Below are 16054 nucleotides of genomic sequence, written 5' to 3'. Positions count from 1 at the left end.
TTGACTAGGGTTGACACTTACAGATTATATGTTTTTATTGTTTACTATAATGTGTCAATATTTATCATGTCTAAAGTGTTTTGAGTTTTTGTTATTGTTATTGAAATATTTTCAAATTAGATTAAAAATTATTTAAATATGCAATTTAAATTTGTATAAATTAATTAATTAATATAATTACTTAATTATAGGTCATCTTAAATAATGATTTACAGGATCAAATTGACGTGATATAGGAATACAAGTCTACCACATTAACGTTGGACTCTCTTTTGTTGCTGTTAACTAGGATCGACACAAATGAACTATATATAATTTTATGATTTTTATAGTTTGTTAATGTCTAAAATGTTTTGAATTTTATCTGTTGTTATTGAATTGTTTACACATTAAATTTTAAAAACTATTTTCAATTTATTTAAAAATAATATCTAATAATATTATTTAAATAGAGGTTATATATAATAACAATCATAAGTAATGATTCATAATTTTTCAAATTGATGTAACATATGGGTTCAAGCCTGTAACATCAATGTGTGACTCTCCCGAGTTAATGTTAACTAGAGTTGACATATATGAACTATATACATTTTATAATTTTTATATTGAATCGATATCTACCATGTCTAAACTATTTTGAGTTTTAATGTCATTGAGAATATTTTCAAATTATATTTAAATAATTATCTAAATACATTTTAAAATTTATTTAAACTCAATAATTGGTAAAATTACTTATTAGAGGTTACATTAATGGCAAATATATATAATGATTAGCAAATTATTGAATCAAATTAAATGTATTAAGTTCTATATTACAAGAATAAAAACAATTACCTATAGAAAAATATGAAATTTTTTAGTAGGCATGTTCTATTGATATCTCTTTTAATTTAATTGAAGCAGCAGTCCTGACATTGTTGAATTTACTACATTCTCGATCCTTTAGATTAAAAATTTTGAAAAAAATACACAACAAGATTTTAAATAGCTAAAAACTCAGAGAAATAAATTCTTGAAGTGAATTTGTATCATTATAAATTTTAATAATTTATCTTGTCTAATTACATAATTTTAATAATTTGTCTTGTCTAATTACATAATTTTAAGTAATTTTATTTTTCTGTTGATAAATTATAAAAACAAAATGTCAATAAACGTGAAAAAAATTACTTTTCTAAATTTTTTAAATTATTTTATATTCTAAATTCTCATTCTAAAAATGTGGTCAAATGGAATACTTGTCCACCAAAGACAAATAATATTATTTATAATTATTTTTAAATTATCATTCAGTCATTTATATATCATTCTAAAAATATCCAGCAATTTTAAAATTATTTTTAAGTTTAATATTATTTTAAATTTTAAAAATTATTCAAATAAATGAAATAACTTAACGTTTTTCTTCTTTGTTTGTTTAGATATTATTTTGAAATGCAAAGTTAACAAACAAATAAGTAAACAAGTTAGATGTTCAATCCCCATGTGTTGGAAATAGCTAGAAGAATAAATGAAAAAAATATATAAATTTAGGAGAAAAGGGTAAGAATGTAAAAATGTAAATATATTTATAATGTGAGTAGACTTTATTATCAAATTTGAGCTATTATGATCCAATTATGACCATATTTTATGGTCAAAAGGATTTTTCCTATTCGATCATGCTAACAACAAATATGATTAATAAATAAACTTTGAATTTGTGGCCACAACTAGAGCCAATGAATCTGAGGAAAGGGAAAAGGAGAGTTAGTGGTGATTCTTATTATTGGTTCAATAAATACTCAAGAAAATTCTCTATCTTTTCAAAACCCAATTTCTCCATGTAATGATGCTGATAGCTTCATCATAGGTTTTGAAAGTAGGAAAACTAATTTTATAATTTCATTGGTTGGTTTAGTAAATCTAAAATGGCCCATAAAAGTGTTAGCAATAGCCAATGGTTTGCTTTGTGGGTGGCACTTTTTCCTATTCACTTTGACAACATAAGATGCAACTTCCTCACTCAAAGTCGTAGGTTAATTTAACACAATTGAAAATAGTCAAGAATGAAAATTCAAAAGTGAAAATTACTGCAGAAATACCTTCTTATGATGACACTTTTAATTCCTCTATTTTTGATAAATTTTGATCTTCTTTTTTATGATATTTGACCAAGTATACTTGGTCTTTAATTAATTAAAACTTTCACTATTAATTTCTTTCTTTGTGAATATTCACAAGTTTATCATAAATACCAACCGTTCCATCACTTAAGGGTCGTTTGATAGGGTATATAAAAATAGTACAAAATTTGATGTACTTCTTCGTTCGCTTTTACTTGTCACTTATTTTTAAAATTAATTTTTAATTTTACTTTTCATTTTTGACATATCAATCAAGAAAAGATTATTTTTTTTGATGTTTTAGCCTTAACATTAATTACTTATTCTCCAAATCATTTTTCAATACATAACACTAAACATATTTTCTTAATGGGTGTACCAAGTCAAAATGTGACAAGTTAAAGTGGATAGAGAGAGTATTAGTAATGCTAGTATTAATTATGTTGAGAGTGTTTCTTATGTAGTGATTAGTCTAGTGTGCTAAAATAAACTTGCATTGTGTGTTTTAAAAATAATATATACAAAAATACCCTCCACAAGTATAATGTAAATAATGTGAAAAATATTTTGAAGGGCTATTGTGTCTTTACCAAGACTAATAAATGTATTAAAGTCCCTTGTATTGCTAATATCAGATTTTCTATGTATTAGTAATGCATAACATAATACGAACTAGAGTATATAACTAATGTTTACATTGATTATACGTATATTGAAAAAGTGTACCAAAAAATATAGTAGTAAAACATAGAGCTAATGAATGCATTATTTTTTATAATGCATCTACCAAACGACCCCTTAAATTATTTGTACTATTAATCCATATTTATCAAAAAAAAATAAAAAATAGTCCAAATACAATATATTTCCCACCTAACGAGACCAAAAATATGCATTTTAATTATTGAAGGTTAATGTGCTTTGTTATAAGAACTAATATGAAAAAGGGCAAATCACATAAATATATAAATTTAGAGCTTATATTACAAAATCTAGCACAATTATTTGTTATTTACAAAATGTAGCTTTTATTTACAAAATCTACCAATTATTCAACTGTTATAAGTTCTTTTGAAATAACCTTTACGGAACATCATTTTCTATACTGTGTTTATATTAGATTTTTTGGATATAGTTCAATAATTTTTGGAGGACACTAATTTCTATATCAATTTCATATTATATTTACAGGAGCATCAGTTTCTATATCATTTTTATATCATTATTTTAGAAAGTAATTATACCTCATAGAAATATATCATATCCAGATCTCATAAGTTTTTTGAAATAGCCTTTATGTAACACCAATTTCTATACCATATTTATATTATATTTTTAGGATGTAGTTAAATAATTTTTAGATGACACCAATTTCTATATCAATTGCATATCATGTTTATAGAAACACCAGTTACTACATTATTTTTATACCATTTACAGAATATATAATCTTTATGAAACACTAGTTTCTATACCATATTTATATCATGTTTATAGAATCGTCAGTTTTTACATTATTTTATACGAAAATATGTAAATAAATGGAGAAGATATAACAGCCACGATCTCTGCTGCTACAATTGGATATCACCGGTAACAATTACGTATTTGCCGCAACATGAAAAACAAGAAAAAACCGCACCAAATTCCTACGCGACTAGTTTGTTTCGTTCGTTCCCCGGTGGATTTCGCTGGCAACTGAAATGGGGAGTCGTTTTCGGGATGTTTCAGATGAGTTTTCCAGTGGAGGTGCTTTGGCGGTGGTTTTTGACTCCGATTAATCCAAAAAGCATGAAAAAAAAAAGAAAAAATCGCACCAAATACGTTCGTGCCTCGGTGTATTTCACCGGCAACTGAAATGTGGGGGTTAGTTTTAGGGAGTTTCAGACGAGTTTTTTAGTGGGGATGTTTCGGCGGTGGTTTTTGACTTCGGTTAATTCAAAAAGCATGAAAACAAGAAAAATTCACATCAAATTTCCACGCGATTGGTCTGTTTCATTCGTTCCCCGGTGAATTTCATCGAAAACTGAAATGGGGTGTCGATTTTGGGGTGTTTCAGACAAGTTTTTCGATTGGGGTGCTTTGGTGGTGGTTTTTGACTTCGATTTTTATGTGGTTGAAGCTGTTGGGATCTTGCCGGAGATCCAGGGAGCTTAGGCGGCGGTGAATTTCGTTGGAATCGATCCATTCTTACTGTTTCTTCTACTTTGTCTTGCGTTTCCTGTTCTTTTTCCATCTCCTTTCCATTCGATGATTCTCTCATCTCTCCGTTTGTGTTTGTTTTTCCTTATTTAATTCTCTAAAAAAAATTTACCCTATTTAATAGGTTTTGTAAGTTTTGTATTGATATATTTTGTAAAATAGAATTTTCTGGCATATTTTGTAATATAGGCTCTAAATTTGTATATTTATATGATTTTTCCTATGAAAAATTATCTATAATCGAAGGGCCACAAGTGTTATGACCCTTTATCAATAGAGATGTTAATATTAGTCGATCCAATCTATTTGAGCTTTGGAATTTGATTGGACAAGTCGGGCTAACCCGTCATATTGATGGAACTTAAAATAGCCAGCAGAATCCATCATTTTGCGGGTCATGAACACATATGCTATAAAATATAATTTTATATTTACATTTTTAATATTTGGGTTTTTGAACTTTGCAATATCATTATATAAGTTTACTCAATAAGAAATACGATAAATAAGGGCATACCACATAGATCTAGGAGCGTTAGATCATAATTACAGGGTATAATGTAGGTTTCAAAAGTTACGACATTTGTCGTGCATCTCAGATGTAGTGTATTTTCAAATATATGTTTTATATAAGAAAAAAATTCTTATATCATGCATCTAAAAATGTACGAGTATTTACTATGTCAAGCAATGTATCGTCAAATACCAATATATCTGAATACACGCTATTTTATATACTAGCATAGTAAACGTGTGTTGCACGTGTGCCTCACGTCAATCAATAAAACTACATAAGTCATAAAAATTGCAGTTGACTTCAAAATAAATATTGTACTCATTTATTTGTGCGCATAATATAATTTGACAAAAAAACAAGTGATAGAATATTCAAATTTTCTCTTAGGGATCTTATACTAATGTATTTAATATTGCACGCGAGTAACATAATATCTTTTAGAACAATTAGTTACATACAATTATAAAATTGATATTTTTTTCGGACAAAGCTAAAGATTTTGAAACAACATATGCAATTTATATAGAATCTACGACATCTTAAACTAGTTGTCGAGCAAGGTATCTTTCACTTCTTTCTTTCTGTTCAGCGCAAATAAGTAGGAAGTAACTAAGATTGTGAAATAAGAAAATATGTATGGAGTAGGAATTACAAGAGTCTAATTGTAAGTTGAAATAGTAACTAACTTGTTCATCTATGATGAGCCCTTTACTGATAATCTTTGAACCTGTATGTTTCACATGTTTTTTGGGTGCCTCAAGAGCAACATATTTTAATTTTCAAAAGCTTTCAACAATGAACAAACACTTGTGAGATGATTTTTCTATTTTTCTCTTACCATATATCATAGGACTTATCGTTAACGACCAACCCCATCATGCACATAAAGGAGTTGATTTTACGTTATTTCTTGCACATATTAGAGAAATAAATATTGAATACGAATAGATACAAAACATTAATGATGACGTCATAAAAGGAGGAGCTTTAATCATACTTCCTGTTCATAAAAAGAAAAATATACAATCTTTTTGGTGGAAATAAAAAATATACAATCTATTAAACATGATACACTACTACACAAACAAAACACAAAAATAGATGTAATGAAGAAGAAATAACCCTAAGTTTCTAGTAAAGTTTGATCAAACTATTATTTAAATAGAGTTATAGAAATTCTTTTTTTTTATATAAGGTAAAATTCTAACTGATTTAGAAGTATTAAATATTGTAATTTTTTTACCTAAATTATACAACTAAATCTAAAAAATTAAAACTTAAATTAATTGCAAAATTATTTCACCAAAAATTAAAGGAAATATTTTTACTTTTTTAACACATATTTTTGACAATACAAAATCATAGACAAAAAAAACCAACGTTCGTTTAGCACTAATTTTCTTAACAATGCCAAAAATATAAAAAAAAAAAAAATCCCTTTTTATCAACCAAAAATAAATAGTCGAATTACCTAAAATAAAAAATGAAATTGGAGAAGTATCCTAACCAAATACTAAAAATACCGACAGTAACCTTGTCTCTATCTAATTTATCTTCTATATATTTAAGGAGTGTTTTTTAATTATAGAAATTAATTCTCCTAATACCTCTTACCATATAATTTCTTATAATAAGAAAATAAAAAATGACGATGTTGTCTATTACAGAGAGCTTTAATGAAGGCAAAAAGTTCAATTCACTTTTTAATAGTCTTCAAACTTTTAATATATTATAGATTATAAATATAGATTATAGATTATAGATATAGATATATATATGACTCACCAATTAAAATTATATATGTATAAAGGTTTTAAAAGAAAACAATTATATTATATATAGGTAAGAGAAGAAAAACCTACGTGCAAATTTGGAGGTATATTTAGAAAGATAATATTTTAATAGAGGATTGAGATTTTTTTACCTAAAATAGAAAACTCACCTCCGTTAAAATTAGGGATTAGTAGAAAACTTTTACATTTTATTTCATATATTTATTATAGTCAATATTTAATATTATTATGATAATAATATATTAATTGATGAAAAACTATTTTGTCCATAGTAGGGTCTTTTAATAAAGATCAAAAAGTTCGAATAACTTTTCTAATGGTTTTCACACTTTTAATATTTTAATATATTGTAGATTATAAATTATAGATGAAGGTTTTTCCATAAAATTTGATACTTAAAATAAAGTCCTAAATATTAGTGAAGAAAATACGAAGAAAACCGCAAGAAAAACCTGAAGTATTATGTACTTAGTAAGCGCTTTCGATAATCATCAATTGTCACAACCAACTCTTATCATGAATTCGCTGCAACATAAACTCAAAATCAAATAATTAGAAAAGAAATAATTTAAAGAGATATATATATATAAATATATATATATATATATATATATATATATATATACAAAACACAACAAAAGGGAAAAACAAAAAAACAACACGTGAAATATAGTAAAAAGTTATAAGTTTCAAAAGAAAAAAAATGGAAAAAACAGCAACAATGCTTAAAATAATCAATAACCAACAATGCTTAAAATAAACTTTTACACAAGTTTTTTTCATAAAGGCTATATATATAGAGAGAGTTACCACTTAGAAACAATGTCTTAGTGTGTTTCCTCACGTGAATTGGGCTCTTTTTTCCTATTAAAAATGTCTCTACATATAAAAGGAGTGGTTTAATGTAAATTGTGTGGACAAAAAACTACCAATATTAAAATAAAATCTATTATATTTGTTCTTTCAAAATTAGTTAATGTAAATTGTGTGGACACAAAACTATCAATATTAAAAGAAAATCTATTATATTTGTTCTTTCAAAATTAGTAGAATTCCTTATTTTTAAAAAATATATTATTTTCTTATCATATATTTTAAAATTTTTTAATTTTAAATTTTAAATATTATAAATATGAAAATAGTAAAAAAAAATGAAAGATAAAAAATTCAAATCACTTGTTTAAGAATCTTTACATTTTTAATATATTATATAAATTATAGATTATAGAAATTTATTTTTTAGAAAAAGGTTTAATTGTGTAAATTAATCACCTTTCAAATTATAAAAGCCCATGCACAAGTCAGGACTGACAAAGATATATGTGTTGCCTGCCACGTTTTTCAAGATAAAAGAATAGGCTTTGAATTGTGTGCCCCTTCTGATAATTTAATCCATCTCGCTGCACATAAAATCATTAGGTTTTTTTAGAATTTCAGTTGTTTTTAATAGTATGTCCTTCAAAGGTTTGTATAATTCGCGTGTAACAAATTAAATGTTTTTTTTTTTTAAAAAAAAATGACTACATAACTTAGCAAATATACACTTTTAGTTATTTTATTTAATTTAAATTTTAATTAATTACTTCCTCTATTTTATTTTAGTTGATCTTCATACTAAAAATATTTATTTCAATTTAATTATTTCTTTGATGAAATCAAGAGAATTTTAATATATTCTTCTAATACTACCCTTAACATTAAATAACTAATCAAAGTGTATTTACTCAAATTTATATTTTTAAAGTATAATTAATAAGACTAATTTGATAAAATAAAATCCATAATTAATTTTTTCTTAATGGGTGTATCAAGTCCATAGGGGTTAACCAATATGAAATGGAGGGAGTATAATTTATAGCCTCCTCTCCGGGACAAACAAGTTTCCCAATTAAGCTAGGTCCTTCAAGTTTTTAAATTTAGGTGGAAGGGATAATTTTTTTTTGAGTTTTTTTTAAAGTTTTTTCGTTCCAACAACTTCTCCCAGTTGTCGAACAACTTTGATAGTTGTTCGATAATTTTGCGAAGTTGTTCAACAAGTATCAAAGTTGTTCGATAACTGCGCAAAGTTGTTCAACAACTATGCGAAGTTGTTCGACAACTTTACGAAGTTGTTCAACAATTATGCAAAATTATTGAGACAACTAATGCAGTTGTCGAACAAATATCCCAATTGTTCAAGGGACTTTGTTTTTTTTAACTTTATAAGGTTGTAGGACCCACTTATCTCCTTTTCTAATTAAAGACTTGAGAGGGTCTATGGACTCATTTTTCTTCTCCTCTTGCCTATTAGTTCTCCCACTTGCAATTCATGCATATTTCTCATGTATTTTCTTTCTTTTTTTCTCTATTTTCTATTACTCTTTTTTTCTCTTTTTCCATCATTTTTTTCTTTTTTTTATTTTCTCTTTATTTTTTTCTTTTTTTCTTAAAAAAAAAAATTCTCCTTTTTTTCTCTCATTTTTTCTCCTTTTTTTATTGTTTTTTTCCTTTTCCTTTTTTCTCCTTCTTTTTATTTGTGCGAACTAACAAATACAAATATAAATGCTAACTATAAAATACAAATATAAATGCAAACTATAACATATAAATACAAGTGCGAATTATAAAATACAAATATAAACTATAACATACAAGTACAAGTGTGAACTATCATTTATATTTTTTAATTATTGAAAAGGAACAATTGATTTTCTTTCTACAAATACTTGTCTGTATTTATTGATATAAATAAATACAATTAATTTTTTTTTATACAAATACAATATATACAATTATATATTGTATTTGTATTTGTAAAATCATTTGTTTGTAATTGTATCTGTATCAAGTAATATTTGTTTATTTACAAATACGAATGATAATTTTGACATACAATTACAAAATGGTACATTTGTATCAAATGATACATTACATATTTATATATTAAAAAATCAAAAAATACAGTTAATGCATTTACTTGTTTGTATACAAATATAAATGATAAATTGTACATAATCACGGCTAAATGCAATATTCAATCAACTTAAAAATACAAATACAAAATAATTCTTTAGAAATAAAACGACATCGATGAAAATAGAGTACAAATATAAATATAATCTAAGTATACAAACACAATAAAATCACAATACAAATATAATTCAATATAATATACAGTCAATTATAAAATACAAATACAAAATAGTTTTTAAAATACAAGTGCGAATTATATAAAATATAAATGATGGTGCAAACTAACAAATACAAATACAAGTGCGAATTATAAAATACAAATATAAATGCGAACTACAAAATACAAATACAAGAGTGAGCTTTAAAATAAATTTGCAAATACAGTTGTATCAATGAATACAAAAATATAAATGACTGTGTGATTACAAATACAATAAATAATTGTGGTATTTACGTTATCATCCACGACTTATGCTCGAATAGTCATATTTTTCTAAAATACAAAAAATATAAAAATAAGTACAAAAAAGAAAACAAAAAAAAAATCAAAGAAGAAAAGAAAAGAAGAAAGAGAAATAAAAGTTAGAGAGAGAGAGGGATGCATATTTTATACAATAATTATGTCATTTCTATACTCTTTCTATACAACCTTAAGCTGCTATTACTATTCAGATATGTATTTTATTCAATAACTATATAGTCTCTCTCTATATATAATAACTATATAATTTTTATACACATTCTATCTAGTTTCTATAAATATATCTTATATTGATACATATTCAATACAACAATTATATAAATTTTATATAATTGTACTTAATTATTATTTTTAAACAAAAAGAAGCAGGTCTTTTAGTCAAAAAATTTGTAGCAAAAAAAAAAATTGAAACATTTAAAAGAAAAGGTCGATGACCAAAATTAGAAAAACATTGGAAATGGTTAAAGTGTCCCAAAAAGGAAGATGAGGGCTGAAGTAGCCCAATTGCATTGGACGACAATAGTTTGGGCCGACTAGTCATAGAGTGGCCATAGGCTCAAACGTAGACCAATATTTTTTAAATAAATTACATAAAATCACAAACCTAGAGAGACGTTATTATCTTACATCTATTACTTTTTAAATAAGAGGAAAAGACAGAACAACACATCAAATTAAATTATTTTTACGAAAATGATCACGAGATTTAAATTGTTCTTTACCATTTCTACACACATACTATACAGTTTCTATACATCTCTTATAAACATAAATATTCTATATAAATATTATACTGTTTTGATATACAATTTATACAATAATTGTACATTTTTTTTACATATTTTATACAACAATAATTTAATTTTTATACACTTTCTATATATTTTTTGTATATATTTTATACACTAGTGTCGTTTAGCCCGTGCTATGTCTGGGCCCAAGCTACATTAATATTTATATTTGTAATTTTTTTTAACTTGCTATTTTGCTATTTGTTTATTTTGTATCATTATATTAGTTAACGGTCTAGTTTGATTATTTTTTAATACTTTTAAAATGTTAAATTATATATATGTTTCAATGTTTGTCCTATTTTTTTTAGTTCGTTTTAGAAAAATATCTCTTTTCTAGGGCTAATTTTAGTTTTCCACCTGGGATTTTTAAGACAAAAAGATCAACAAATATTTTGGTCCTTTCTATATATTTTTAGTTTAAGACCATAAAATCTAAAAATATTCATTACATTTTTTTAACATTGTGTTGAGTCAAAATCGAACAAATAAATTAAAAAGGTGGGAGTAAAAACTTTTATAAGTTAATTTTTTTTTTTTATGGTATATTTTAGTCTTTCTTTTAATTTTCAAACAAATGCATACACGAAATTTTTTTGTCTTTTTATTTTACTGGAAGTTTTTGAATGAAAGCCTTCAACGATCTAAATTGATTTTTACCTTATGTATAATTAATTTCATTATTTTTTCTCAAATTAAAATTTACATTGGGTAATTCATTTTTTTAAAAAATAATATAATATTTGATGCTACAAACTATTGTATGATTTATGATAAATTAAATAATTAAAAGTTAGACTCAATAAAATACTTTTTTTAGATGTTTCTTCAATGAGTCCTTACAAGTTTATTAAAGCTTCACAAATTTCTTGTGAGGATTAAAAAAGTATTTTTTTAAAATTAAATTACTATTATCTCACATAAAAGACGAAAATAAAATTTTGAATTAATTTTAAATTTAGTTGGATAAATAGATATTTTATAGTGTCACTTTCCACTTCTTTATGACTCTTCATTTTTGTATAGCATTTTAAATGTTCATGTAATTGTTTAAATTTACTAAAATGGATGAGATCTCGAAAGATCATTATAACTTAATTAAGGATAAAATAGACAAGATATTGTCATTTGAGGACTATAAAAATGATATGTTCTCCCTTATATATGGTCTAGTTTTATAAGACCAGTGCTAAGCCCGTACCCAAACTCAAGTAATTTGATATTTTATGAATAACATAATTTAATATATATATATATATATATAAAACTTGCAAACATCATAAAAATTGAAAAATATTAGTAAACTAATTTATGAGCATATAATTAATTTCTTTTCTAATTTCTCAATTCAAGTTCATCTTTGTAATTAGGAAGATGAAGACGAAAGTCATCAAGTGGATCAATTAATTTACTCAAATCTTCTTAAGTGTGATGGAAAATATATGTTTTTATTTATAATTTCACGTGACAAGAATTCATGCTAGTTAAATGTGGTGCTTTAAGCGTAATTTCATACTAAATTAAGAAAAAAATTAGACTCATCAAAGTGAAAATCTAGAATCAATTGATTCTCTCTCTATAGTTGATGATTAAAAATATTGATTCTCAATTGACCAGAAAAGAGATTTTAAAAATAATTTGATCTTAATTCATATCAGTATCTTCATTTTCAACTTTATCAATAATTTTAATTTTCAGTATATGAAATATGTTTAATATTTTCAAAAGCAATGGATAAAATTGTCCACAAAAAATTATTTAATTTATAAAAGATAATTAAGAAATACATCAGAAACTAACCTCATACAATAACTAAAATTTAGCCCCTCTTTTTTTTTTTTTCCTCTTCTTTATATCCATGATATTTATACAAAACTCTTTCTTATTGAAAATAAATTATTAAAGGTAAATACTAAGAAAGAAGAAAAGAAGTGATGAATTATCCATGCAACAGAAAAAAATTCTTCACGGTCAAAATATATATTTTTTATCTTAAACTACGTTAAATAAAAGTTCATATAAAATATTAATTTTGTTAAGGCTAATTTTGTTTATAAAAATTAATTAAATAATTAATTATGATTAAAAAATTAACAAAAGATAGTCAAATTAAAGCTTTTAGTCTTGTGAGTAACAATGGAAAAAATTAAATCTTTTTGATCTTATACCTCATAAAGTATGAAGTACAAGTAGCTTAATAAATAAAATAATTAAAGAATATTTAACGTTTATATTTTGCAATTGACTTGATTAAATAATATATAAGCATGAGAAACAAAACATTATAATGGAAGATTCTAAAAATGATTTATCGATTAGTTAAACAATATGAGAATCTGAATGGTTCAATTGATTAACTACCTAAACCCCACTTTGTTGGTAAATATTTATTTTTTTGATTTGTAATCTCCTCCCTAATTCCCTTGCCCTACTTCCAAGTGTTATTTTTTTTAAATAGTTAATTAAATAATTAAAATTATAAGAAAAAAATTAATAATAGCAAAGGTCCATATAGAAAGAAAGAAGACAAAGTAACTTGGGCTTTGGGCTGTAGGTGACAAAAGAGTTTTAAAATGAGGTGTAAGTGACACAAGTCTTAATAATTGAGTGGAGGTGACAATTACTTTATTATGGATTAAGAAAGTTGGAAAAGTTTGAAAATAACCCACAAGTTTTTTAATTTACACTTTGATCCAAATGTTAGTTAATATAAAAAGAAATGGAGGAAAAAAAGGCGCGTTTCTCTCTCTTCTCATCCGTTGTTTTTTCTCTCTTCACGATTATTGTTGTTCATTATTGTTGTTGCTTTATTCATCATCTTCTGCTTCATTATCATCATCTTCTACTTTATTATTATCTTCATCTTCTTCTTGTCGACCATTGTTGTTGTTGTTGTTACAGCTACTGCTGGTATCTGAACAATTTTTTAGATCAAATTTTGTTTCCTACATCACTTTCCACTTTGACATTACTTCATAGCTGACTTTGGTAAGTAAAATCATGATTTTAATTCAAATTTGTCATCTAGGTACACAGTTACTATCATTTTTTCCAACAGTGGATAGAACCCGATCAGGAATCCAATATAAGTGCCCACAATTTAAGTAGATCACTCATCTGGTGCATCAGATGAGTAATTCGTTGCAAAGGAAGACTCATATGTTGGATTCATATTTATGCTTCTATAGTGCTTGTAACATGAATCGAACAAATGGGTAATCTATTGCAATAGATTAGTCATCTGTTGTATCAGACTAATTATCTGTTGCTTCAGGCTGATTATCTGTTGCATCATATGAGTAATCTGTTGCAACAGATGATTAATCTGTTTGGAACAACACAAATCAGCCCCTGCCACAAACCTAACAGATAACCAATATATTTCAACTCTTGCTATTGCTACTGAATTTAAAATTATTCCTTACGTCCAATCGTCGACATGTTTGTTGAGAAGATAATAGACAGAATGAAAATTATATACTCCCTCCGTCTCAAGTTACCCATCTCAAATTTTCTAATTTGATTTCTCATTTTACTTGTCTTTTTTCATTAATCAAGAAAAGATAAAAAAATTTCCATATTTTACCCTTTGCATTAATTACTTCTTCTTCAAATTAAAATGTAAACATTATTTAATAGGAGTATTATGGTAAACTATGATGTTATTAATTATTTTTTTAATCAATGTGTTATCTCAATTTGAGATGGGTAATTTGAGACGGAGGGAGTATAAATTCAAATGTCGAAGCTTGCAACAGACTAGTTATCTGTTGAAACAGACTAGTTATCTGTTGCATCAAACTGATTATCTATCGCATCAGACTGCTTATCTGTTGCAATAAATGAGTAATCTGTTTGGAACAACACAAATCAGCCCCTGCCACAAACCCAACAGATAACTAATATGTTTCAACTCTTGCTATTGCTACTGGATTCAAAATTATTCCTCACGTCCAATCGTCGACACGTTTGTTGAGAAGATAATAGAAAAAATGAAAATTAAATATGAATTAAAACGTCAAAGTTGATCAAACATAATTTTTTATTAAACAAAAACAAAAAATATATATATACATAGACTAAAAGAAAAAAATAATCTAATTATTATTATTATTATTATTATTATTATTATTATTATTTTCAGCCGGCCAATCTTCAACCGGTAGCAGCAAGACCCTCTTCAGCCTACGGATGTCACGGAGCATCCTTGCTCTAGCTGCTCCCAGTTTCCATTGCAGGTCATGAACCTGCATCCGAAGTTCATTCACGACGTCTTGCAGAAAAGCAACGTCCCACATTGGATCAGCCATATCTAGAACACATATGAATTGACAAAAAATGTAAAAACAAAAGTAAAAAAAAAGAATATTCGAACGTAATACAATGCATACTACAAATTGACAAGAAAAAACTTATCTGAGTCAGAGAAGAGAAAGTGGTGGAAAGTATAATATGAAAGACAAGATGCAATAAATAAATAAAGCGTAGTTGAATGAACGATTGAGTAAAGAGGGACCTATTTATAGAGGATTGAATTTGAATGAGTAACAAAAAGGCGCAACTGTTCACCTCCATTTATTAATTACATTTTTGATTACTGTGAAAAGTTATGACTTAATTAAATGAAGAAATATTGTGATAAGTCATGACTTTTCATATTATTATTATTAATTAGTTCTTTCTAAGAACCGTTTTTATTGATTTGTGACAATAAATTCTATATCTGACATTCTGCTGCATTAGATAACTCATCTGTGACAACAGATATATCATCTGTTGCAACAAATAGAAAACCTGTTACATCAGATAATCTGTCAGTTGCAACATATAATCTAACTGTTCATCTCCATTTATTAATTACATTTTTTACTACAGTGAAAAGTTATGACTTAATTAAATTAAAAAATATAGTAATAATTCATGACTTTTCAGATTATTATTATTAATTAGTTCTTTCCAAGAATAGTTTTTATTGAGTTATGACAACAGATTCTATATTTGTTGCATCAGATAACTCATCTGTGACAATAAATATATCATCTGTTGCAACAAATAGAAAAATATAGTGCACCAGATAATATATTTGTTGCAACATATAATCTAACTGTTCACCTTCATTTATTAATTACATTTTTGATTACTGAGAAAAGTTATGACTTGATTAAATTAAGAAATATTTTGATAAGTCATGACTTTTCAAATTATTA

The sequence above is a fragment of the Capsicum annuum genome, chromosome 1, assembly GCF_002878395.1.
Source record: "Capsicum annuum cultivar UCD-10X-F1 chromosome 1, UCD10Xv1.1, whole genome shotgun sequence".
NCBI classification, from domain to species: domain Eukaryota; kingdom Viridiplantae; phylum Streptophyta; class Magnoliopsida; order Solanales; family Solanaceae; genus Capsicum; species Capsicum annuum.
This window is presented reverse-complemented; position numbering follows the sequence as displayed.